The sequence below is a fragment of the Lissotriton helveticus genome, chromosome 7 (assembly GCF_964261635.1).
Source record: "Lissotriton helveticus chromosome 7, aLisHel1.1, whole genome shotgun sequence".
NCBI lineage: Eukaryota > Metazoa > Chordata > Amphibia > Caudata > Salamandridae > Lissotriton > Lissotriton helveticus.
The window spans coordinates 593207221-593234156 of NC_136068.1; the positions used below are offsets into that span (position 1 = coordinate 593207221).

General features: G+C 44.1%; 1 protein-coding gene across 5 annotated transcripts in view; it reads left to right on the forward strand.

The window, feature by feature from the left end:
* GRK6 (G protein-coupled receptor kinase 6) overlaps positions 1-26936 on the forward strand; it is a 697925-nt gene that overhangs the window by 200553 nt on the left and 470436 nt on the right. The gene's annotated exons all lie outside the window — the stretch shown is intronic.

Here is a 26936-nt window from a genome sequence, read left to right on the forward strand (position 1 = left end):
ACAGAAAGTGATTTTTCCAAATTGATACGGTCAATTTCCCGTATACTTTCTGCTGTCTCAATTTGAGTCACCTTCCAGGCCTCATTGTATGCTGCATATACAGAGGCTGCTATGAAACGTTTCTGACGCTTTTTGCGCGGTCCCATAATGAAATCACGCAAGTCAGCACCATCAGTAAGTAAAGTTAGGTGTTGCTTAATTTCTGCCAGTGTGGAAGTTTGTAGCCACTGAAGGCATAATTTGCCCACACTGTAGGTGGTTATTATTCCTGGGTGTTGTCTTTGGGACTATCTAGGGTCTGACCTGGTCATTTTGAACCCCTGTGTTTTGTTCAGGAATCTGTCTTGACAGTTATTAGTATCTGTGGGCCAGATCAACCACTGTTTCCAATCAGGATGTGTTCTGTTTTGGTTTAATACATAATTTACGTCTATCTCTTCATCTGTAGAGCTATTGCTGTTCATTGTTGGTTTTGGAATAGACGGTTTATTTAAGTCTTTGATTTTGGCTAAGCCAAGACAGGTAGTTTGTTGAACAGTGTCATTTAAAAATATAATTTGTTCTGGGATCATGCAGGCTCTAAACAAAGATTCTATACCCTGTACTTGCCATTCTTTTGTACCCCAAACACTCTTTACTTCAACATTTTTGTCCCAATAATCAAAACCAAAAGTATTCATTTGTTCAAAGAATGAGTCTGAATATATCAATTTCGTGTTTGTTATCATGGTCTTTGTCCCTGTCTTATTTGACAATTTGAAATAAAATGTTTCAGCATTACTTATGTTAAAACCTGAAAAGTATGAATATTTGTCGTAAACGGTTCTTGAGCTTCCTTTTGGAGGGGTTGCACAATGTTCCCATTGATTATAATTTAAAACATTTCTAGGTTGTGCAGATCTATGTAGAAAATGGTTACCATAGTGGTTATAACAGTACATACTATCATAATTTGTCGAACCCTGCAAATAATCATGTTTGGTAAATTTAGCAGACATCACTAAGTCAGACATCATATTATTTATATTTTCAAAGTCCCAATCATCAGCAAATGAGCTTGGTTTTACAAAGTCACTCAACGAGATCTTAATTTGGTGTGGATATTTCAGGATTTCAACCGGACCATAGATTTCGTAGTCAGTGTTGTCCCATGCTACCCCACCCGGTATAGGATTGGCTGTGAAGTTGACTGAAGAAAGTTCTCTTTTCTCGACGTGTGAAGATGTGTGTGGTTTGAGGATCAAGTTGATTTTCTGACTTGCTGTGTCCATTTTAGCATATTTTCCCTCAATGAAGCGTCCCAAAGTTAGTATCATGATGAGCCAAAGTATGAGGATAAATGCACCAAAACCCACCCAAAATTCAATCCATGGAGAAATCAGGTATGTTTCTTTCAGTTGTTTCAAAAGTACTTTAACTTTATCTTTAAAGGTTTTTGTTGATGGCTGTGTTTTTGGTTCAGTGAAGCCTTCAGAGGAATCATCGAAGTTTATGAAGTAGCCGGATGCAGTTCTGTCAATTGTTCCAATTGCTTCAGGATTACTGTTTCTTGCATATTCGTTTGTTACTTCATTGTAGGTTGGTGTGTCTCTGCTAAATGTTTTATTTGGGTTTTCAGAGGTCTAAGTTCCATTGCATTGTTGCATAGTCCTTGTTGTAGTTCTGTAGGCGTTTCGAATGTGATTAGCCTCTTAGATTGAACCTCTGTGTTTGTAGCAAATCTTGGTGTTCTACTACTTATCGGGAGTCCACTTGGCCTACTATTTGTTATCGGCCACATGATTGTGGTTTTACCAGGTTGATGGATACAACTCGGTTCTCCTTTTTACCAGCAAGCGGCGGTAGTACAACTGATCTTGTCCCGTTGATAGACAAGACAGGAACTGCTTTTCTGTAAGAAGGCCCAAATTCCTTCTTTACCGCGATCTTTTCTCTGACTAGATCCCCGACTTTTGGAATCCAGACAGGTCTTGCTGGGACAGGTGGTGGTTCTTCAGTGGTTGTTGGCTGCTGTTTCAACTTTATGTTGCTCAGGTCTTTTCTTGTTTCGTTTAAGTCCTGCAAAATAGCCAAACGATCTTTGATATCAAAGCTTTTTTCCTTCACCACTGAAGTCTGACTGTCGAGGTCTAAGACTAACATTCTAGTTCCAAATAATAATTCGTACAGACTGAATCCCTTCAGAGAATTTCTTGGCAAGTTATTTAGACTACGTTGGACACTTATTAGATGTTTGACCCACCCAGCTCCCGAACCTAATATCCTTTCTGTTATAGATAGCTTTATGCCTTGGTTTTTTCTTTACACCATCCCGTATCCCTCAGGAAGGAAGTGAGAAGATTCCCGCTGTGCTATGCTCATTTGGCCATGTTTCCCCTCAGGCTGGAGGGCTAGAGTGAAAACAATGGTCAAACGTAGCATGCTCTTAGCGTATATGCCATTTAGACTCGCAAATCTTTGTATAACAGTCCAGACGTCAGCCGAGTGCTGGTGATCTACATTATAAGTGGAAACTAGCCTGTATATGTTAATCGGACGCTTTGCTTTTTACTGTTGATCTTTTCTGGAGTGAAACGACACGGTATTACACCGTTTCTCTCACCACTGCGATTTCTGTTAGTTTGGGCAGTTCTTTACAAACATGGTATGATGCAGGCTCATGCCTGGCCACCAGTACCTTGATTGTAATTCTTCCAGAGAATCTTTTAGTTTGAGGTGTCTGAGACCCTCACCCATATGCGCGTCTGCAATTAACAAGTTTCTCCTGTCCATGTTTGAAATCACTCTATCCCCCACTCCAGGGATTCGAGCAAAAGGGACGGAGTTTGCATCGATTATGTATGTATAATTGAGTGGATAGTTGATCGGTAGCGCTGAGCAGTCGCCTTTTGATGACGTTTTCACCGCCAGCACTGTTTCACCGTCAATATACTTCACTGTACGCTTTTTTCGAGCTACGGAAGCCGATTTAGTTGCTTCCGCTGTGGCTGTCTCAGCCAATGAATTCCCTGCAACGTGAACGCCATCACGCTGATGACTCAGTGTATGTATCACGTGAGTCTTTGGTAGTTCTTTTTGTAAAAGAGCTATTTGTTCCCAAAGCAGTTTCTGCTTTATTGTTGCATCTGTGTCATCTTTGTAACCGTTTTGAATCCATGTCTGCAAATCGTTGTTATATGATTTGACGCAGTAATATGAATCGGACACTATAAGTGTCGGGAATTCGCGATCCGCATTATCTAGCGCCATTTTCAATGCTATTATTTCAGTCTGTTGTTCTGAATTAGTTTCTACTGAGTGTGTTTTTGTTAATAAAGGTCTTAGTTTACCTCCGCGCCACACTTCTTTTGTAATCCCACATGTCGGGTTGTATGCTTGTTCTCCCCAAACGGAGGGTTGAGCATGTCCGTCTGTATAGATTACACAAGCGTATTGTAGTAAGGGCAGAATGTTGATTGGCAGAGGGAATGTTCTTTCATATTCTAGATTTTTCAGTTCCTCTAGTTCTGGATCAAAGTAGTAGTATACTTTGTCCGTTGTAATTGAATTCACCCATTGTATCCATTCCGGATTCAATGTTGTTGTTGGTAAATTACACGGTGTTGTTAATGCCTCAAAGGCTGATTCTGCTGTTCTGACTGTGATGTGTCTACCGTCCGCTTGATCTTTTTCTCTAGCTATTGCGGTTTGAACTGCATGAACAATATTTTCTTCAATGCTGAGTTTCTTTTCAGCTTCTGTGTATAAGTGTGATTTGAATGCAATTGGTACCTTTTCTCCCTCATTAGAGGTCAGGTATGTGAATCCGCATCTTCCTGGGATGACTCGAATCACAAGATTGCGTGTGTTATCACGTGTTTCTAATTTTGTTCTTATTAACATGTCTGTTTGTAAGGATCTCAGAATTTCTGTGTGTATTTGAGTCCAATTGGTTCTTTTAAAATCTGGTTTTATTAGATCATAAAGGGGTTTGACCCTTTCTGCGTAATTTGGAATGTATGTTCTTCCGAAATTTAGGAAGCCTAGAATTGACTGTAGGTTTTTTAGTGTTCTAGGTGCTTGGAGTACGGCACATTTCTCTAGGAAATTGTCAGCCAGGCTTTTGCCTTCACTTGATAATTCATATCCTAAGAACAGGACTGTCAGATGGGCAATTCTGGATTTTTTAAAGTTGAATTTGTAACCCTCTGCTGCGAACCCAAGTATTATGGTGTTCACTCTCTTCAAGTGAGTATCCAAGTCATCATCTGTTAAGTATATGTCGTCGACATACGATAATGCTTCGTCATCATATGTTTGTAGTAATTCTGTTACTCTCGCTGAGAATACCCCTGGGCTATTCTTGTACCCCTGGGCTAACCGACAGAATTGTTTTTGAGTGCCATTTATTGAGAACGCAGACAAATATCTGCTCTCTGGTGCTATGTTTTGACAAAAGAATCCATTAGAGATGTCTAATGTTGTTTTGTATTTTTTGCGCACTATGTTATTCATTAGTGCAGCACTATGCGAGTTTTGCACTGCAAAAGTTTTGCAACATGAGTTAAGGTGTCGGTAATCCAAAACTAGACGATATGAATTGTCTGGTTTGGAGACCGGAAACAAAGGGTTGTTCATTTGTGAGGTGCAAGTTTCAATCACCCCCTGGTATTCTAGCTGATCTAGGATTTCTTTTACCTGTTTTTTAGCTTCTTGCTTAATTGGGTACTGTCTCTGTGCAGTAGGTTGTGATTTTAACTGGATTTTGTGAGGAGGAGAGTCCTCATCCCATCCTACATGATTTTTATATAAGGCAGGAGCTAGAGCTACTGCCCACTTTCTGGCAAGTGTATATTTTTATGAATTGGGATATGATTTGAGAAGGCAGGCATAATTATTTCTTCGCCATGAGGGCACTCCCTGACAAACTCTGGTGGCCAGTCTTTTTCAGCTAGAAGGATGTCATAGCCCTTGGAGAGATTATCCCAAAATAGTCCCCTTATTTTTCTAGTCTTATCCCCCTCTATACGTAAAGTTATTTCATATATTTTGTGAGGTTTGCTAACTCTGGTGTCTGCAGTTTCCACTTGAAGATATTCATTTGTGTCCACTGTCTCCAGATGATTCATAAGGACTTTGCGAGCTATGCTAACTTCTGCTGCGCTGTCTAGCATTGTCTGAGCCCATTCTCCGTTTTTCAGTTGTGTCCTCAGCATTCTCGGCATTGTTAACTACCTTGATACTGGCTACCTTCTTTTTTGGAACTTGTAGTTTCTTTTTTAGATGAGCAGGTTCCTTGTCTTTGGACTTGGCGTGCTCTTCTCTTTGTTCTGATCGTCCTCTTCTTTCCGATTTCTGTGAGGAAGTCTGAAAAGATTGAGAGGGACGTGTATCAATGTCTTGATATCTATCAGGCTTCTTTATATTATCCCTATTTCTAAGGTTATATCTTTTCCCAGAGGGGTCACTTTGGGGTGACCTGTGTCTTTGGTTCGGAGATTTTTCTCTCCGCCTAGGAGACCTTCCTCTGGACTGAAATTTCTTTTCTTTAGGATTGGATTGTTTGTTTCCATCCCAGCTCTTTTTTTGTGATGTTGAATTATTATTAAAAAATATTTTTTCAGGACTTTCAATCAGTTGTGGTTTTACTGGTATTCCACCTAAACTATCTCTACCTAGTTCCTCATAGGATTTTTCTATGATTCTGGCAATTTCAGCTGGTTGGTCTGCTATATCTGTCTCCTTTAACCTCTGGCGGTTCGCCACGTTTGCTGCTTCTCCCTTTATGTTGGCTAATAATATAGCCGAGACCTGCTTGAAGTCTTTTAGTAATTTCATACCAAGAGTTAAAGCGGGTTCTGGACCGTATTCGTCTTGAATTTGTTTTAGCACATCTGGTATTACCGAAATGGATGGAACACCGTGCGTTTTTGTGTAGATGGAAGCAAAGACTGTACCCCAAGTGTCACAGTCCTCCACGTGTGGTGCGATTCCCATTGGAAGACAGATAGTCAGAATCCTGTGTTTTTCTAACGGGGTGGTGTCTGGAAACACCGCCTCTATTTGGGTGATTTTTTGTGCTAACCAGAATGGTATTTGTTCCCGTTTAGCTGGTACTTTACCTAGGCAGGATTGTATGTTCTGTGGTGTAATTTTATTTGTGTTCCCCTGGTGAGGGGTCAGCTGTGGAATTTTAATTGCTGGTTGAATTGTTGAAGTCCGCATTACATATTGGACTAATTGTCTATGTATTTTTATTAATTGTTTTAGTTGTACTAAAAGATCTGCTGCAGGCATTCTTTCGAAGTCTGGATGTGGTGTGTATCCGGCTAGTACCGGCCACGTTGCTCCTGGTCTACCTAAGGGACCGAGCCTGGTGATGTGATTATTATGTTTTAGGGCGCCATTAAATAAGAGCAGGTGCTCTTGAAATTTAAGTGGTACTTCCACCTCCTCGAAAGGAGTGTACGTATCAGGAGGTTCCTCTGTTTTGTAATAGTGGAAGTACTTAGTTACAGCATTTGCTGCTGGAAAATGTATCCATGAATAGTATACCTCTGTCTGCCGATATTCGTGTGCCTCAATTACGAATATGACTGTGCCACCTCTAGGTGTCAGTCCATTTTCTATAGGTTTTAAGGTTATAGATTTCCTTTTGATGACCGGGATGAGTATTATATCCGGGTCTGTGTCTTGTATAGCAGTATCAGCTGCTGCGAGTTCAGTTGCTATTCTAACTGTCTCTCTTTCTTCATCACTGTCTACCATATTACCGACAGGATGGTTATTTCTTTTGTTTGCAGATCAGGTTTCTTATGGAAACAAAGATTAGATGCACAATATTTTGGAACAGTGTATCCTTCAACGTTGACTAAACCAAGAACCATACATAGGAGTTTCCTCCTGCGAGGTCTGGCGGATATTACCTTTCACCCACTCCAGACGTCTTTGGAGTATTATGGGAAAAAAGGGGTCTGAGTGAAAAAGCACGACTGAGTTACTCTAAATGTCTTACGTTAGTTTTATCGCCCTTCCAAACGCGTTGGGCGCCATGTAGTGTAGTTCCTATTATCCCAATGGGCTCTGCGCATTGGAATAATACCTTCAATAGTATAGGCCTAGACCAGACGTTAACTAGGTCTACTACTGTCGATATTAGACTTAAAGTTTTGGGTTTGCCAGCTAGCTCAGAGTTCACTAGAAACTTTCTCGAATAGGCAAGGAGGAGTTGAACCTCCCTGGATAGACAAGAAGGGATTTAGTTTCTGACAACCATAGAACATGACAACTTTGCTCTCCCCTAATCAAGAGTGTATCTCTAGAGTCGTGTGAACAAAAGGCAATTTATTTTACTCAGTCAGTACGTGCATTCTTAGTCTCACCAGATTGTAGAGAAAAGGAAGAGACGGGCGTGTTCAATAAAAGATGTTATTTATTGATCAGTCTCTTTTCTCATACAAGAGAAATGGATCGATATTATTGCAATACTTATGGTTAAGTAAAGTGCATACATTAAAAGCAGAAGTATAAAATAATACTGTAAAAACATTGATATGGTTTCTAAACCATATGAAGGTTTAAAATGAATAAAATATATTACATACACATATACATTTGACTAATCGTACTCAACTGGTGTTTCTAACTACGCCTACCCCGTGTACCTGACCTAAGCCTAATACGTGGGCGGGAATAGAAAGTTACAGTTTAAGTTAAGTTTGTTTTGCCAAGTGACTGACTAAAGAATTCTCTGCAAGGGGTTATTCAGTTCTGTACCTGGAATCTAGGATGAATGAGGGATGGTATCTCTCGTCTCTGGTCTCGATATTCCAGGCTGCCTGCGAGGGCTACCCGGAAGCGCCGGAGCTGGATTTCTCGGCAGGAGAAAAAGGCAGCTTCTCGTTCTCAGCGCGTCAGGAAGGCGGGGCTGCGCCAGCGGGGTCTGCTCTGCTCTGGGCTTCGGCAAGTCTGGCTGCTCCGATCTCGTCACCACCACGTGTGTTTGCATAGGGCAATATCGGTAATATTTATACCTTTAAGGTGCCGAGATTGACGTAAGGATGGACATAGATACGTCAATAAGGATGTCATACGACCTGGTCGTTAGCACATTCTTTTGCTGAAGTTCTCGGTGAAATCAAAACAATGGCCGCAGGGTTTTTCCCAGGTCTGTCATAGGTTTGATTTGTTTTGAGAACTCCGTATGCCTTATCAGGGGCTGGAGGAATATCGCTTGTCTAATTAGATGGCAAGCGTTATGACCTAATCAGATAACACGTTCCTGTGCCGTAGTGTGGCTTTATCAGATAACGGTTCCTGCATCATGGGGGTTTTCTGCCTCATGGGATGGCTGCTAGTTAACTTGTTAACCAGAATAGGGTCAGGAATAGGGGGATCGATACAGAACCTATAGGAATACATCACACAATACAGGAGTACTTTATTTATTTGTGAATTGTATATATTATGGTTACTTCTCCTCTCTGTACAGCACATGAAATAAGTTTCTACATTGCAGGTTTTTTATTGATAGCCATAAAAGAATAGAATAGGTCATCCAACAGGGATCCTGGAACACTTCAGTTTTCAATAATAATAGTTTTCAATAATAGCGTATCCATTTGGAGGAGGCACAACAAACTTCCAAAGTTCTACATTTTTTCACCCAAAGCTTCAGTAGTAAGTCAGTCATAAGAGCTTTATTTCGCCACGTTTCTGTGGCATAAAAGCACAGTAGATAAAATAATACATGACATTTAAAGGCTCATACGTGCATAAGTAAAACATAAGGTCAACAGTATTACATCTTGTTCAGTTAAGAAGTTAAAAATGCATATCATAAAAACATAGCACAGTGCTTAATGGCTAGCAGCAAAGATTATAAAGAGCCTGAAAAAGCAATACATCAGAGGATTGCATGTCCAAAGAAGTAAAAAGAATACTTTTCATATTAGATCCAAGAAAGGAGATGTTAAAAAAGGGCCATGAAAACATAAGCATAGTGCTCAGAAGGACTAGGACAGTGGATTATAAAATCAGTAAAATCAATATTTCAAGGATTTGCACATTTCCAGTGTTTGCCTGCCTGCCAAATAAATGAGCCCACTGTATAACAGACCCGGGGGGGGGGGGGGCTATAGAGATTTTGTAAGATCAATATCGCTGGTCTGCACTGCCTAAATTTGTACTTTCGAAGACTAGGGATTAAAAATTGTTTTCTGGGACAATCCTATAATGTGCAAAGCAACATAACAGGAAAAGTGGATTGGATAGAAACTCCATCGTAAAGGCACAAATTTAGATGAGTGAAGGAAAAACAGTTTGCAGTGTAACCAATCATAAAAGGTAAAAAGTTCAAACGGAATCTCATCAACACGTAATGATGAGTATTCTATGTATAAGATAGGTATGGCAGGAGACCCTCTTGATAGAGTAAAAGATTACAGGCAACTGCTGTGGATTTCACTTTATCCCCTCAAGTCTATTTGACTGTGCCTTCTTCAAAAACATATGCTTCAGAGATAACTTGGTAACTTTTGAACATGAATCCGGGTCACTATACAGATCGGCAGCGCCAAGCTCCGCACATACCAATTGTACATGAAAGAGCCAAGAAATTTCCTGGGCTACATGCAATTGGATACAATTCATCAAAATCAGTTTAGTTAAGGCTATTTCTTCCCTTCTCCATATGGAGTGCCAGAGTAGCAAAGGTGCCATATTAATTTTATAAGTTATGTAAGGAGCCCGGAGTTCCTAATGAATTCTAGCATTTGAACAACTCAGCGGGACAGCCAAGAGATTTTTCAGAAAATAATTTTCTACGGACTGAATGGCTTGTACCTTCTGAATGCCCCAGATTCCAGTACCACAAATGGCAATTGACACACATTGAGATGCGTACATTTTTAGGCTTTCCTAAAGTGTTTTGGAATCCAACTTTTTGATGAATCTGTGTACACCATGTATAGCTTGTTCAAGCAGGTCCACCCTATTTGCAGTCATAGGTTTCCAGACATATTTATCATCAAATAGGATTCTAAGATACAACAAGGTTACAGTCTCCATCACTCTACTGTTATTAATAAAACGCACAGGTCTTCTCCTGGGCCTTGCTCCACATTTCATTGTAAAAGTTTTGGAAGCGTTAACTTGTAGGTCAAGGTTGTGCATAAAGATGATCCTGTCATCTATCGGCTCATGGAGCCCTCGACCGGTTTGTGCAATCATCACTGCGCCATGTGCATAAGAAAGAATCTGTAGGGGGTGGGAACTAACATAGGGTGTATCCCGCGATCTTTAACTCCCTACTTTTCCACCCTGTTCGTGTACAGAGAGAAGAGAAAAGGGTTCAGCACGCACCCTTGTATTACGCCCCTCAAAATCTTAAAGCGACTGGTGCGTTCATTATTTCGCCTGTAGCGAACACAGGCATTTGCATCACTATACATTTGTCTAATGAAGCTAATGACTGTCTCCACTGTTCCTAATTCTGCCATGATGACCCAGACTTTAGAATGTGATACACAGTCAAAAGCTGCAGACAAGTCCATAAAAGAAAGAAAGATTGTTCCCTTTTTGCAACCGTATATTTCCCAATGAGCAAGGATAAATGTAAGCTTTGGTTCACCGTGCCCAATCCTTATTTAACACCATACTGTGTATCTGTTAAAAGATTATGTTCAAGGCTTGTGAGCTGTAGATCACATGTTTTGCATACTCCTGCCATCTTGTGCTGGGTCCGGATGTTTGCAAGTTGTTTTTCTTCGAAGAAGTCTTTCCAGTGACGAGGTAGGTGAATCCTCCTTTCAGTGATAGTGTGCATGGGCATAGACTCCATTGTTAGATTGTTTTTTTTCCGCCATCTGGTTCGGACGTGAATTGCTGTGCTCCGGTTCGACAGTTTCTCTGGTTCCCCTCGTGCGCAATACACTCACCCTCAACTGTCTTGTTTTCGATCGCGTATCTCCATTCTCAGCATATTGTATTTACTCGAAATCCCTCTTTTGATCGGGTAGCTCGTGGAAGGCCATCGGGCCTACCCGCGTCGGTCCTCATCTCAGTAGATGGAATGGACTGCATTTAAATTCTGCCCTTGGTACCACGCGAAGTTCCCGCTCACCGACTCACACGAATTGTGCAACTTGTGCTTGTCACTGGAGCAAAAAACAGGACTAAGACACATGTAAGGCTTTCCAATCGAAGAAGACACTTCATGATCGTCTGGCTCGATGTCGGGACATGCAGAGCCAACACACCGGTTCCATTCTGGACCTCTTCGAGAAGATTCAGATCAGAAAACCATAGGAGCTGAGAAAGAACAAGATCCCATCTCCGTCTCGAAATTCGGCTCAAATGGGGATGAAGACATCCTGCAAGGGCAGCGTACCGGGAGTACTGATCCTCCAGTGCCCCAAAGTCCACCTGTTAGATTTGGGGGTCTCTAGTTGGCGCAGGTAGGTACTTGTGACAAATAGGGACCCTTGCCTCTAGTCAGGGTAAGGGGGTACACTCCTAAAATAACCCCTGCTCACCCCTTTGGTTGCTTGGCATGAGCAGACGGGCTTATCTCGGAGGCAGTGTGTAAAGCATTTATGACCACATATAGCAAGCAAGTGACAACACTATAGATGGACACCACACAGGTTATTCTTTATATAGACTTATCACAAGACTACAAACGACAAAAATCCACAATACTGTACTTAAAGTGGTAGGTTTAGCTTAGTTCTCTTTAGTTCTTAAAATGCAACACTTTGAGTCAATGTACCTTACGATGCGTTACGCTTCCACAACAAAAGTGTTGAAGCGATGGAAATGCGGCAAAGTTCTGGTGCAAAGAAATAGACGTGAAGATCTTCCAGATGCAGCACACTTCTCCGATGATGCGAGAAGTCTCGATTCGATCCGTCAGCTGCAGCGGCAACACCCTTGTTCTGCGATGCAATGACAACTGCTTCGGCGGCGACACTCTTCTCCGAAGTTGCGAGACGCTTCCGCACAATGCTAAAACCACAGCAGCGTCATTCAAGATGCAACGACAGCAGCTCCGACGGCAGCATGCTTCTCCGTGGATGCGAGGCGCTTTTCTTGATGCGGTGCAATACGACAGCTACAGCGGCGACATCTAAGATGCGACCTCAGCAGCAGCAACGGCGACACGCTTCTCCTTCATTGTGAGACGCTTCTCTCGATGCGGTGCAATACGACCGCTACAGCGGCGACATCCAAGATGCGACGGCAGCAGCGGCGACGGCGACGCGCTTCTCCTTCGTTGTGAGACGCTTCTCTCGATGCGTTGCAATACGACAGCTACAGCAGCAACATCCAAGATGCGACGGCGACACGCTTCCTCTTCGTTGCAAGACGCTTCTCTTGATGCGGTGCAATACGACAGCTACAGCGGCGACAACCAAGATGCGACAACAGCAGCCGCAACACGCTTCTTCCTCTTGAGTCATGCTTCCAGCTCCTTGTGGCACGCTGTCCCTCAGAAGGCCCAAAACAGCAACAGGCACTTCCCAAAGAACTCTGGGGAGCTGGGGGTTGAAGTCCGTTGTCCCTGAGACTTCAGCAGGAGGCAAGCTCTGTTCCAAGCCCTTTGAGATCCTTACAAGTTGATGAAAGTACACAAAGTTCCTTTCTCCTCTCTTTGGCAGTCAGGTAACCACCGCAGGTCAATCCCCCAAGCAGCGCTTCAGCTTAGGGATAGTCTCTCCTTAGTTTCTTCAGGTTCCTCTCCTCAGCAAAGGTTTCTTCTTGTTTGTCCAAACGTGATCTGATTTCTTGGGACCAGGGTCCCAATATTAATACCCCAAAATCCTTTGTCCTCGGAGGGCAGAGGGGCCTTTGCCTAGTCAAAACCAGTTCTGGAGCACTCTGTTTACATGATTACTTCTTTCCTTTCACCGTGCAGGGCAGAAACATCAGACGCCCCACAGGGGGTGGAGCCAGCATTGTGGAGGAAAGACACAGCCCTAGAGCACTCTATTGACATGATTCCTTCTATCCTTTCACAGTGCAGAGCAGAGACATCAGACTCACCACAGAAAAACATAATGACAGTAGAAGGTTGTGCAATAGATACTGGCTGTGTAGAGAATAAAGATACCCCACATATCAGTACATCAACATATGGTAGTCTCTTCTGGAATGTAGCGTGTTTGTCAAACAAATTAGGCATTAATGACTGGGTAGAGTTTGTCACTAAATTTAGCATAATTTGTTTACAGGAAACCTGGATGCGTGAATCAGCTCATATAAATGGTTTTTACTCTGTTAACATATCGGCTAGACCATCTGTAGGTGGACATGATAAAGGTGGCCTACTAACTCTGATTTCCACAACAATGAATGGCAGAGTTAGGAAACTTCAGCTGGATTCCCCATATTTCCAGATATTAAACATTATATTGAAGAGAAAACCTAACCCTTGTGGTTATTAACTTTTATCATAACAATTTTAACAGCGCAAATATTACTATTGCCCAGGAATTTGAAATTGTATTTACGAAACACATTGAGGATTTAAAAACGGACTATTTAATACTTTGGGGGGGGTGAATTTAATTGTAAATTGTGCTCATTGTCTAAACGTGAGGCTTGCCATTATCTAATGGGGGATATGGTGGGCGCTTATCACTTTGAGCACACACTTTTACATTTTTTATTGTCAACATTTTCACTTTTCTTAATCTTAGATCTTATTGAGCTTTTAAACTCCTAAGTGGTAACCATTGTTGGAAGAGGTCGGGGAACATTAATTGATTTCATTATTTTGTCTGATCATTTTAAGTCTGAAACTATGGTTTTTAACATATCTGAAAATCATTTCAGTGACCACTACCCTTTAACACTAGAATTGATGACCCCACTAGATCCTCCTACGATACCAGTCAAGGCAGTCCCCTTATCCTATACTAAAAATAAGGGGTTCACTTGGAAGTGGTCCACTGTCAAACCAGATATCATTTTGGAAGAGATTATAAAGTGTAATCTCACGCAAGTATTAGACTGTCTGGATGAAAACTTAAGTGTCAAATCCATGATCAGATCGTATAATGCAATAATTGAGATGAAAAAGGCACTCAACTAAAAATCGGTCAAATAGCTTACAGAAAAACAAAAGGTGATTTGACAGGGAATACTCCCAACTACATAGTAAACTAATCAAGATCTTAAAAATCAAACCACGAAACAGGGTGGAAGTGAGACAGGCCTGCACGGATTATAAATGCGCACTGGAGAAACGTAAAAAGGAAATCCGGCAAGAGTCATGGGGCAAATTATATGTGGCATTCCCAGAGCAAAGATTCCAAACTTTTTTTGGAAAACTGTTAACGATGAGTACTTTGGTGACACAAAAAATAGCCATATTGGTGCAACAATTATGCCAGAATCTTGGGTAAAACACTATAGTAACAGCATTGAGAAATATTGTGCCGCCTACTTCCAACATGTGGCATGCCCCTTGAAACCCCCAAATGTAGCTGAGTTAAATAGGGCTCTTTCCCAGACTGTAAAGAATAAGGCCCCTGGGCCGGACGGCATACCCGCCGACCTATTTTTAGCATATACCCCCCTGTGGCTCCCCCTACTAACGAATATATTACAATGTTATGCCGCTGAGGCCCCACCAGAGTCATGGAGATCAGTTACAATAGTTCCCACATTTAAGAAAGGTGATAGATCTGATCCAAAATGCTATCGACCTATTTCTTTAATCGACAGCACCTGCAGAATTATGGGACGAGTAATACTGGAGAGATTGGAGGCTGTTCAGTATGGCTTCAGGAAAGGCCTGGGTACTGTAGAACAGTGTTTAAACAATGTGGACTGGCCCACTAGGTGTATGTAATTATTTTAGTCACTGTTTTGTGGCCTGAGTTAGGACCCATTAGGTGCTATTAAAAGACCCTTCACACACCAACCTGATTGGTTTCATGCTTCTGGCTCTTGCTTCATGCTCCTGGCTCAAGCAGAATGGAATGCATGGATACTGTGTTGCATGCCTTTACACACGCAGCGCACCACTGGCACAGCCATACCTCCGGGCTGTAAAGACCGCGCAGCCACCAGTGCACAGATTCACATGCAGCGCTCCACTGGCACAACCACTGCTGGAAGAAAGCGCAGCCATTTTTCTATATTCAAATTCAGTAAAGGCCTGCAACACAGTATCCATGTATGCCATTCTGCATGAGCCAGAATTTAGTCACGATAATGGCCTTCTAAGGTGACAAATGCATGACGCTGCTATAAATGTTTAAGATTGCATTTTATGTTGCCAAACCATATATGTTGTGTATTGTCTCTTTTCCCCGCCATAATTTTTCTGCTACTCCAACGTGTCTGTGAGTACACCGACATTTTTCTTCACCACACAACTTAGCGAGTGTGTAGGGATAACACTGTTTTTTCACATGGCAACTTTCACCTTTCACCACTCACTTTTCACCTGGTCCTGAAGAAAGCCCAGTTAATTACACGGAGGGGGCTGAAACATGTAGACCGCCACACATAAGTCAACTCTTAGGAAAATGACTCCTTTAGTAGTTGCACCACACATTTTTAGAATCAATCATTTTTTTGGGCAGTATACCAGCACGTGACACAGCTTGGCTGCCTACATCCACCGGCCGGCAGAGCACATTCCAACAATATTTGAACACAGCCTTTGGGCCTACACCCTGGGGGGCGACCCGGCGAAGCCATATGCCAAGCCAGGAGGAACAGCCATTATCTTTAGCGTTCACTGCATTTTACAGAGAAAAAAAAATAACACAAATAAAATAACACATAATAAAATAACACAAACCCCTCCTGCCACCCCATTGTCGCCCCCCCACCCTTACCCCGCTCCCACCTCCCGTCTCCGCATCAGCCCCACAGAGTACCCTAACTCGCTCCACGTCCCTCTCGACTCACAGTGTGCCCCAGACCTTCTACTCCTATTTGACTGTACCCTGGGAGGCCAGCGGGATAAGGTGCAGGATTTGTAAATACTTGGGACATGTGACCTCGCGCAGATCTCGGGATAGAAGGTGAATAAATGGTTCCCACAGTTCAGCGTACACCTCACCTTTACCATCCACACACAAAAAAAGCCTCTCCATGGCCAACAAATGCCATATCAGTCGATTCCAATCCCTTGGGTCGGGAGGAGCAGGGGATCGCCATTGTGTAAGTATAACTAAGCGCGCTGCGAGCAAGGCTAGAGCTGTCTGTCTGCCCCTCATGGAACGCAAAGGGAACGCTTTAGGATGCGGGAGCCCTAGCAGCACATGTTCTGGGGCCCTGATAAATGTGATGTGAAAGGCCTCATCTATATCATCAAGGACCGCCTTCCAATAACGCTCCAGTTTCGGGCAGTGCCAGAACAAATGCGTCAGCGTGCCTGGCGCCCCACAGCCCCGCCAGCAAACACTTGAGCACTTCGAGTCCCACAAGTGAATCCACCCTGGGGTATGGTACCAATATGACCCTACTTTGTAGGCCGATTCAGCCCCTGCGACGTTGTCCGCCGTGTGCTGTGCGCGATAAAACACTTTTTCCCATTCCTTACGTGACAGCGAGGAGCCCAGCTCTGTCTCCCACTGAACCTGCGCTTTGGTACGCGGGGCTTTAGGACGCGCAACAATCAGGGCTTATAGGTCAGATATAAGTTTGCGGTCATCTTGTTTACATATCACCCACCGTTCCAGGGCCGTTAGTGTGCGGGACTTATCGGCCATGTTGGGAGATTGCGTCACCCAGTGTGCTACTTGCGAATAGGAGAAGGCATCAGATTTTGGGAGGGCAAAGTGGTCCCGGCGTAGTGAGGCAAACTAGATCAAGCCATCGAGGTCAAAGAGGTGGCCTACCCTCTTGCAGCCTACCTCCCTCCAGCGTTGGAAGACCGGCGATGAGCAGCCTGGCGGGAAGTCCGGGTTATCGACGATGGGCGACATGGGCAACGGAAAAGTGGTCCAGCCCTTACGCTTTGCCAGGCAGTTCCACGCCTTCATCGTTGGTGATGTCACTGGCGACGAATATAAGCCCCACGCCCTATGTTTACGAGGGAGCCACAATTCACGCCAAATATTGCAGCCTGCCACTGCCTGATCCATGAAGAGCCAGTGCTTGCTGGAGAGCGGTCTGTTCCACTCAAGAATAAAGCGCACACTTCGCGACCCTGCAGGCAGAATATGGGCTCCACAGCTCGCAGTTTTTTAAATACATCCAACTGCGACATGCGTGGAGGGCACAGGCTTTGACCCTAGAGGGTCTCCCTGAGTATGCCCCGCTTGAAGGTAGACTACTACAGGAACAGATACCGAACAAGGCTGTATCACTAACATATAAAACACTTATCAACAACATGCTGGGAGACCTGGCGAAGCTTAGGGACACCTGGTAGAAGGATGTAGGCACACTTGAAGATATCGACTGGGACATAGTCCTAATGCACCCGAGGGAGGTGGCTATTAAATCCCGGGTTCGCCTTATACAGTACAACGTGCTTCAGAGAACATATTTCATGAGGGGGCGACTACTCGCAATGGGGAGAACATTAGATAACTGCCTGCGGTGTCAGCACGAGGGGGGGGATTACTTCCATATAATATGGACATGTGATAAAATACAATCCTACTGGACCCTCATCTTTACTGAACTTAGAGATGTCTTGGCTGTGCCGCTTGAACAGGGGCCCAAACTGGCCATCCTGGGAATGACTAATGATGTGGATCTCCCCCGCCCCCTCCTGGTGTTCCTGACCCTGGCTCTGGTAGTGGCAAAACGTGACATTGCAATATACTGGGGGGCAATGAACGTCCCTACTGTGGAGGAGTGGCGGAGAGGGTTGGACCTTTACATGACGGCAGAACGGGTAACGTATAAATCGAGAGGCTGCCCGCCAAAGTTTAAAAGGGTCTGGTCAAAATGGAGACATTACCACGGGCTGGATGGAGGGCTGGGGGTGGGAGGCCCATGACTGCGCCTAATGTTGGAGGGAGGGTCGAGATGGAGCTGAGGTGCACGTCCCGAGTTGAGCTTGATGTGACAGAAACGCACTGATGGACGAACATTACTTGTACCAATTGTCTTCCGGGCGCGGGAGGAAGGGGTGAGGGTGGAAGGAACTATATGATGCCACTACCATGACTTCACAGTTAAGTTATGAACAAAGTGTTATTAAGCCGATTTTTCATTCATAGTAAATGTTTGTTCTGGGGGGAGGGGGGAAATATAACAGAAAATGCGGATGCCTAGATGGCCTACATGGACGCCTCCTATGCTAGGTTGCTGGTGTACGGAGAGAGACCCACCGATATTGACAGAATCGACTTTTTGGTGTATGCGCTGGAGAGACACGGGGGGCTTCATGGTCTATACTCTGATGTGTATTACTGTCTTATTTGAATATCTATGCCAGTGTATTCCTTATCTTAACTGGGTGTCTGCAATAAAAAAAAAAATTTAAAAAAAAGAATAAAGCGCACACAAGCCGCCTGATAGTACGCAACAAGGGAGGGAAAGCCCAGGCCGCCACTGGCCCGCGGGACCGTGATCCACGAGGATGCAAGCCGCGGACGTTTGTGGTTCCACAGAAACTTAGTAAGCAGCACCTGAAGCTTCTGCAAGGTACCTGGTGGAGGGCTCAAGGGCAGCATTTGAAAGAGGTAAAGAATGCGCGGGAGAATCGTCATTTTGACCGCTGCCAGGCGACCAATCCACGCGAGCTGTAATCTGGACCAGTCAGATAGTGACTTGGTCGTTTGTTCGACTAAGATCTTGTAATTGAGAGCAACTGTCTGCGCTATAGTAGGAGCCAAGCGAATCCCCAGGTATGGGATGTCGGAGTGGACCCACAAAAAGGCAAAGTCCTTCTGGAGGTCTTGCACGTCAGCCGCCGGGACCGAAACGTTAAGGATCTGGGATTTGGAGAAGTTGACCCTGAAGCCGGCCACGTCACCAAAGTCCCTCAGTTCCTTTGACAAGTATCGCAGGGAGGTGTGGGGGCAGGTAAGTGAGAGAATCACATCATCGGCATAGAGGCTTATCTTGTGCTCATCAGTGCCAAAACGGATCAACTGTATGGCTGCGGTGTCCCGCACCCGCTGAGCAAAGGGCTCCATGTAGAGCGCACACATATTTTTAAACGATACCCTGGGCCGATAACATTCAAATACAAAGGCAAGAATTCCCACAAGTATTTTTAACTGTATTATATTCACATCACATCACATTGTTGCACCCACACCTGCTCCGCTGTAATCAGGCGTCGTAGCACAACCAGGTGGCACTCGGCCACCTGGTTGGGACCTCGATGATGAAGCATGACACCAACCAGGTTGGTGTGTGAGGGGTCTTTTAATAGCACCTAATGGGTCCTAACTCAGGCCACAAAACAGTGCCTAAAATAATTACATACATATAGTGGGCCAGTCCACATTGTTTAAACATATTACGCACCTGGGGAACAGGACGCGCCCCTCATACTGTTGCTCTCCCATTGATTGCTCAAGTACTGTAGAACAGTGCCTTAACCTGCACCTGGTCATCGGTAAATACACCATGGCGAAGTCAGGGTTCCTATACTTGGGATTTATGGACCTGACATCCGCCTTTGACTGGGTGCAGAGAGGGAAACTGGGGGGAAAAAAATGCTCCTCATGGGCATTAACCCTTCAATTGTCCTTTTTTTAGCTGCAATGCATCAGGGTGTCACAGGGAGAGTACGCTATGGAGCAACTGGTGAGCTTACTAGACCCATAAAGATGGATTGTGGGGTCCGACAGGGATGCGTACTCGCCCCCTTCCTATTCTGCTTATATATATGACCTAGAAAGCCATATCAGAATTGGAAATGTCGATGCCCCCACAATAGGCCACAGGACTTTACCAGCCATGTTATATGCAGATGATTGTGTCATAATGTCGAGAACTGGCTTGGGTTTACAAAGGCTTTTAACCAGTTTTAATGAATTTAGGAGCGATCTTGGGCTAAAAACAAATGTTGCCAAGTCCCATGTCTTGGTAGCAGGAAAGGTTCCATCTAGGATTCTAGGATAAAAACCTTTTACATAAAGAATGAAATATTATGTCCGGTGCCAACCTCTTATCTGGGTATTCTTTTTAATGGAAAAAAGTCATGGTCTCACCTAGTCAATACCAGGATTGGGGGCTTTACAAAAAATATGGAGGCCATTTTTAGGTTTACAAAAAAATGTGGCTCTCGCCCCATAAAAGCAATTGTTGATATTTATAAGGCACGAACATGCGCCGTTACATTATATGGCGCTGGAGTTTGGAGCTGCTCAAACACATCGGGCCTCCAAAGAGCAGCGAACTTAACTCTAAAACGTGTGTTGACATTACCCAAAAGCACCCCTGCTACTATGTGTCATAATGAACTAGGCATCACTCCACTAACCTTTCTTATACAATTAGCCCATTCGATGATATGGTGCAACATTTGGATAAAAGAAGAACCAGCCCTGAGTCGAAATTGGACCACGCACAAAAAATCCCATGGCCCTCTAACCTGCAAGATCAATTGGGTGAAGCTGGGATTGCAGGATTGTTTTAAACATCCGGGAAATATATCGGCAATTCCTAAGGCTAAGCTCAAAAGTGATTTTCTTCTACTTTTGAAGCACGAAAGAGATAGCCTAGAGTTGGTAAAAAAGGGTTGTAAAGCATTCATTGTTAATTAGCTCCCCACAAATTGAATCCCATCTTTCTTTCCCTTTTAACCAAGCAAAGATGTTTTATCTGATCAGGTTTAAAATGGGTATTGTTCACTTATTGGTCTCATACCTGCGCGATGTATATTGTGACGCCAAATTAGACCCGTGCCCATGTAACTCAACTTCTGCACAAAGCACTTTGCACTTTGTTTTTTTGTAAATTGTATCTTAATCCTAGGCATATTTTTTTAAACCATTATTAAGATTTGTAAATATTAGAAAGTGCCAACCTGCATTATGTCATTTACTTCTTTTAAACAAGGAATTCACTTGTCTCATGGTTTATAAGTATATCTCTGCTGCAGTTCGACTTCGTAATATTGTTGGAAAATGAATTCCTGGGTAACATTTGAGTCAGTTAAAATATTATTACGTGTATTATTGGTAAAATTGTATTATGTGTATTATTGTTAAAATGTTATCTTTTCTTTTATGGCTGTCATTTAGCCGAATAAAGATTTTTGACTGACTGACAAGACGTTCCACAGGGGGTGGAGCCAGCACTGTGGGGGTAAGGCACAGTCCTATTCAGGTCCCAGAAGCAACTCCTCCCTCCCATTTAGATGAAGACCTATTCAGGTCCCAGGTGCAACTCCTCCCTCCCATTTAGATGCAGATCTCTCTATTTATCACTGGGCGGACTCATCCTGTCTCCTGGAATCCCCCAGCCCTGTCACTCAAACTCAAGACAAGGGATGCACAACCTAGCAGAGGCAGGCTTGGATAGTTAGACAAGAAAATACCTACTTTCTAAAAGTGGTATTTTCAAACACAGAGTGTTAAAACCAACTTAACAAAAAGATGTATTTTATCATTCTGAGTTCAGGCATGCTAAACTCGAATTTCTACCATGTTCCCTGAGTCAGTTAGGATTATAACATGTAAAATCTAACTCCCCATTCTGGCCTATGGAGAACAGGTAGCCTTGCAATAGTGAAAAACGAAAATGGCTGTAATTCACTATTAGGACATGCCACACACACCAGGGCATGTCCTACCTTATACTTACAATGCACCCTGCCCTTGGGCCTACCATAGGGGTGTCTGATATGAAGAAATGGGAAGGTTTAGGGACTGGCAAGTGGGTGCACGTGCTCAGCCAACATGGCCGTGCCAGACTGCACACAGGCTCTGCAATGGCAGACCTTAGACACATTTTGTACAGGCTGCTTCTGCGGGTGGCACAACCAGTGCTGCAAGCCCACCAGCAGCATTTGATTTACAAGCCCTGGGCACACTCCGTGCACTGTACTAGGGTCTGACAAGTAAACCAAACCAGCCAATCATGGAATCACTAATCCATACATCAATTTATAATAGGGAGAGCATATCCACTTTATCACTATTCAGCAGTGGTAAAGTGCCCAGAGTCATAAAATAGCCAACATGTCAGAAAAAATATAGGAAGAAGGCAAAAAGTTCAGGAATGACCCTACAAAAAGGGCCAAGTCCAACACCACCCAAGACTAAAAAGGCGACTCCGGTCCAACCTCCTCCTGAGGGCCACGGTCGGCAATGAGGACATGTTTCTAACACCCGGCTCTGCACTGAAACATACCCCAAAGCCTTCCGGCTCCGAACTGAGTCACTCCAAATTGGGCACCGAGCCAAAACCTTCGGAGTCAAAGTCCGGCTCAGCCCAACCCCCTTCGACACCGAAAACCTCGGCATCCACAACACTGGCGCTGAAACCTTCAGCGCCAAAACAGAAGGAGTTGATAATTCCAGCAAAGGAGCTCCATTTCAATGTTCCACCCTCGAAACCAGATCCGAAACAAAGAGAACTCTACATTCATCCAGCAACTGGACATATTACCACCAAAGTTACCCTAAAACGCAAACCAGGGGTGGAGGAAGTTAACACATCCCTTTAAAAACTAAGAAAGTGGGCACTAACCCTTCTCTTCCTCCTCCTCAACCGTTACTAATTTAACCTGCTGACTCACCACCACCATATATACCTGATAATCAGGATGATTAGGACTGGGCTGAAGATGGGGGCAATAATCCACCACCTACAGACCCCTGGGGAGATTATGACACTAATTCTCCTACAAGAGACAATCCTGATCTGTACCCTACTAAGCCCTCTCCAGCAGACAACAGTGTAGGATACATAGAATTGTTAAACAGAGCTGCTAATTACCATGGGGTCCAGTTACATAAGGAATCTCTAGATTTCCTTTTCGAAACTCTTAGCCGTTCACAAAAATCCTCGCACACACTTCCAATGCTCAAGGGTATGCTCAGACATGTAGATGACATTTTTAATGATCCTGTGCGCGCACTTATCCTCACCCCCAGGGTAGACAAGAAATATATATCTGCACCATCAGACCCAGCTTACATCAGGGGGCAGTTACCATTAGATCCTCTAGTAGTGTCAAATGCACGTAATAGGGCTAATTCCCAAACGTCAGTGGATGCTCCTCCCCCAGAGTCTAAATTGATAGGCCCCTCTGGAAAAAGAATAACCTCACAAGCTGTAAACTTTTGCCGCATTTCCAATACACAAGCACTTTTAGCTAGGTATGATAGGGCGCATTGGGATGAAATGGAGCAGTTGCTCCAATTTCTACCTGATGAGCACAAGTCCAAAGCTTAAGACCTAGTGCGGGAGGGACAGCTCATCTCGAACAATTCCATCAGGTGCGCAATAGATGCTGCTGACACTGCTGCCAGAGATGTTAACACCAGCGTTCTCTTAAGAAGGCATGCCTGGCTATGCATTTCTGGGTTTAAACCAGAGATTCAGGCTTCCATTCTGATCACACCATTTGACAAGCAACACATCTTTGGCCCTGTAGTAGAGTCATCATTAGAAAAGATGAAAAAGGACACAGAGGTGGCGAAATCCATGGGAGCCCTCCAATCACCTTCAGGCCGTGGGTCCTTTCGGTGCTCCTTCTATCGGGGCAGCTCCAAAAACACCTCCTCAGACACTGCCTCTACAACCAACAAAGGCAACAATCAACCCTCTGCCTCTAAGGGTTTTTTAGAGGGGGTTACAGAGGCAACAATGCCAAAGGTAGAGGCTCCATAACACGCGCCTCTCCCTCCAACACCAAACCGTGACTTCACTACACCTCCGACCATTTAACACATGTCGGGGGCGTCTTTCACAATTCCTACCCATCTGGCAGTCAATAACTACAGACAAATGGGTACTGGAAATGATCCGTTCTGGTTATTGCCTGGAGTTTACCAACAATCCTTCACGTTCACACAAACTGTCACCAGACCACTTACACCTCGTCAAGCAAGAGGTTCAGTCTCTCCTTTCTCTTTTTGAAGGGAGCTATAGAGCCCGTACAACTACAATACCACGGGTCGGGCGTATACTCCTTCTATTTTCTAATACCCAAAAAGGACGGTTCTCTCTGACCTATCTTGGACCTCAGAGAATTGAATCTTTACATACAATCAGGCCATTTTCACATGGTAACACTTCAACAAGTGCTCCCACTCCTGCAACAGAGCGACTTTGTCTACTCTAGATTTAAAGGATGCTTACTTCCATATTCCAGTATATCCGGCTCATCACAAATTTCTCAGATTTGTGGTAGCGGGCCTTCATTACCAGTAGAAGGTACTCCCGTTCAGAGTCACCACAGCTCCCTGAGTTTTTACAAAGTGTCTGGCAGTGGTCGCTGCTCACCTAAGAAGACAACCCATTCATGTCTTCCCCTACTTGGTCGACTGGCTCCTCATCAAAGCCATTACGTATCCAAAGTGTCACCATCACACTCTCAGGACACTGCAGTTACTGCATCAACTGGGCTTCACAGGCAGTGTGTTGAAATCGAATCCTCAACCTTCCAACACTCAAAACTATCTAGGAGCCACTTTAGATACTCAAAGTGCTCTAGCCTTCCCCAATGCAGCCAGAATTCTCAATATTCAGGCTCTAGTTTCCAGTTTCAACCCACTCATTCACTACCAGCTTGAGTATATATGCACTGCTGGAAATAATGGTCTTGTACATCATCATTGTTCTCCATGCCAGGCTTCACATGCATCCCCTCCAGGAATATTTAGCAAGTCAGAGGAACTAATCACAGGGTCTTTTAACAGATCTAGTGTTGGTAAGCGGCCATACTCATTGCTTTCTGCACTGGTTGAAGACACAAAATGTGTCAAAAGGACGTAGGCCCTGTTCCACAAACCATGCTGACAGCGGACGCGTCCCTCACTGGTTGTGGGGCTTATCTTCAACATTGCACGGTGCAAGGCCTGTGGAGTCGACAGCAAAAAATTCTCCACATAAACCATCTAGAGCTGCTAGCAGTGTTTCTAGCGCTCAAAGCATTTCAGACTCAACTGGTCGGCAAAGCTGTCCTAGTTCGTACCGACAACATGATAGCTAGGTATTATATCTAAAAATTGGGGGGGGGAGGGGGACTCTCTCTCCAGCTATCGCACTTGGCTCATGCCCTTTGGAAGTGGGCGATTCACTACCATATCTATATCCTAGCAGAACTCCTCCCAGGAGTAAACAATCAGATTGCTGATTTGCTCAGCAGACAGAGACAGCAAATCCACTAAATGGAACTTCACCCTCAAGTTTTCCTCCCACACTTTCAAAGTTGGGGAGTCCCTCAAATAGATCTTTTTGCCACTCACCAAAACACAAAATGACCAAACTTCACCTCCAGGTTCCCACTCCCGCTCTCCCAAGGCAATGCACTATGGATGAACTGTGCAAAAAGAACAATTGATGGACAGAATGCAGAACAATGTCATACATGCACCCCAGTACAGAGATCTGGGCCTAAATCCATTGTTTTTTTGCTCACCATGCCATTCCAGTTTGGACCCAGCCCTATGCAAATCAGTCTTGACCCTGCGCCCAATGGGAACAGTCCAGCCCGAACTGCCATGCTCTCCATGCCACAGAAGTAAAACAAAAAACAGTCCTATGGTGCTTTTTTCCAGTCCAGGGAGGACCTGGCCTTGCAGTTCGGGTGTTCCTTTGTCCCTGAGCATCTCATGCCTTGAACCCCCCTGTTGGTTCACCACGACTGGCCTTCCAACCAGAGCCTTCAGCCTCTCTTCCCAGTTACCGATCTTCGTAGAAACCTGCTGGGCTCCCAGCACTGTTTTGCACCCTGCTGCCTGCAGCCCTCATACCACTGGTGGATTTTTTGCTGGTGCAGCCTTGGACCTTGCCCTTCACTTACCTTAACTCCTGGAGATTGATCTTGAGTCGCTGTAGTATTGTTATGTGTCTGTTAGTCCCACGTAGAAACGATGCCATCTTTGACCATGAACACATTTCTTAAGTTGCCTTCCTTTTCACACAATAACCTTTTACACGCATTTGTGTGCATGACAATGCTAGATTTATTTCTCCGAAAATGCTTCACTTACAGATTCCATTTCGCGCAACCATATTCACAACTCTGTGAACACCATATACAAGGCCTCGACACGTATTGTGCAAGTGTTCTACTTTACATCTACGAGGCGACACAGCTATCTATAGATCATAACAATGCTGGCTTGTCCAGGACTCGCAAGGATGCTTTTCATTATAAATAAACTAGCATTTCCGGGTTTACTTAAAGGAGTTCCCTGCTGACATTGGCGAGGTCTCTACATGCTGAAGCTTCGGCCCAGCAGCTTGCTGATATTTCTGCAAAGGGTGTCCAGCTTGTAACCAAGATGTGGATTTACTTTTTTTCCCTTCAGGTAACCGGGGTTGGATCTTCCAGTACGGGGATTCTTGGCGGAACCCCCCAGACACTTAGGTTAGGGGCTGCATAATATGAGTATGCTAGATTTCGATACTGTTATATGCCTGCATATATACATTGTCTTAGCATGATGCTGAAACTTTTTATTCTGTGCACTGTCCTGGTGCTTCTAATAACTTTTATCTGCTTCTGCCTATTGATCATTGCAGCACATACAGTTTATACAAGTATTGTGTTGATTCAATAAATGTTGAAAACGTCCCACTGTGTATTCCTTGTATATTTCTCACAGAGTACGAGTGACTGTGAAAAAAGGTTCTAGATCTGCTTCCACAATCCCTGGGCAATCAGGGTTGTCATGTTCAGTCATTGCGAGAACCATTTGTTACTCCCCAATGTTTAGGGGTACCTGTGGTGGCACTGACATAGCTTACCTATAGGACAACATATCCTCAAGGAGTCCTAAAATCAGTCTGGCACCATCCCAACGGTTATGCCATCCACAAACGTGCTGTTCCTACCGTAAGGT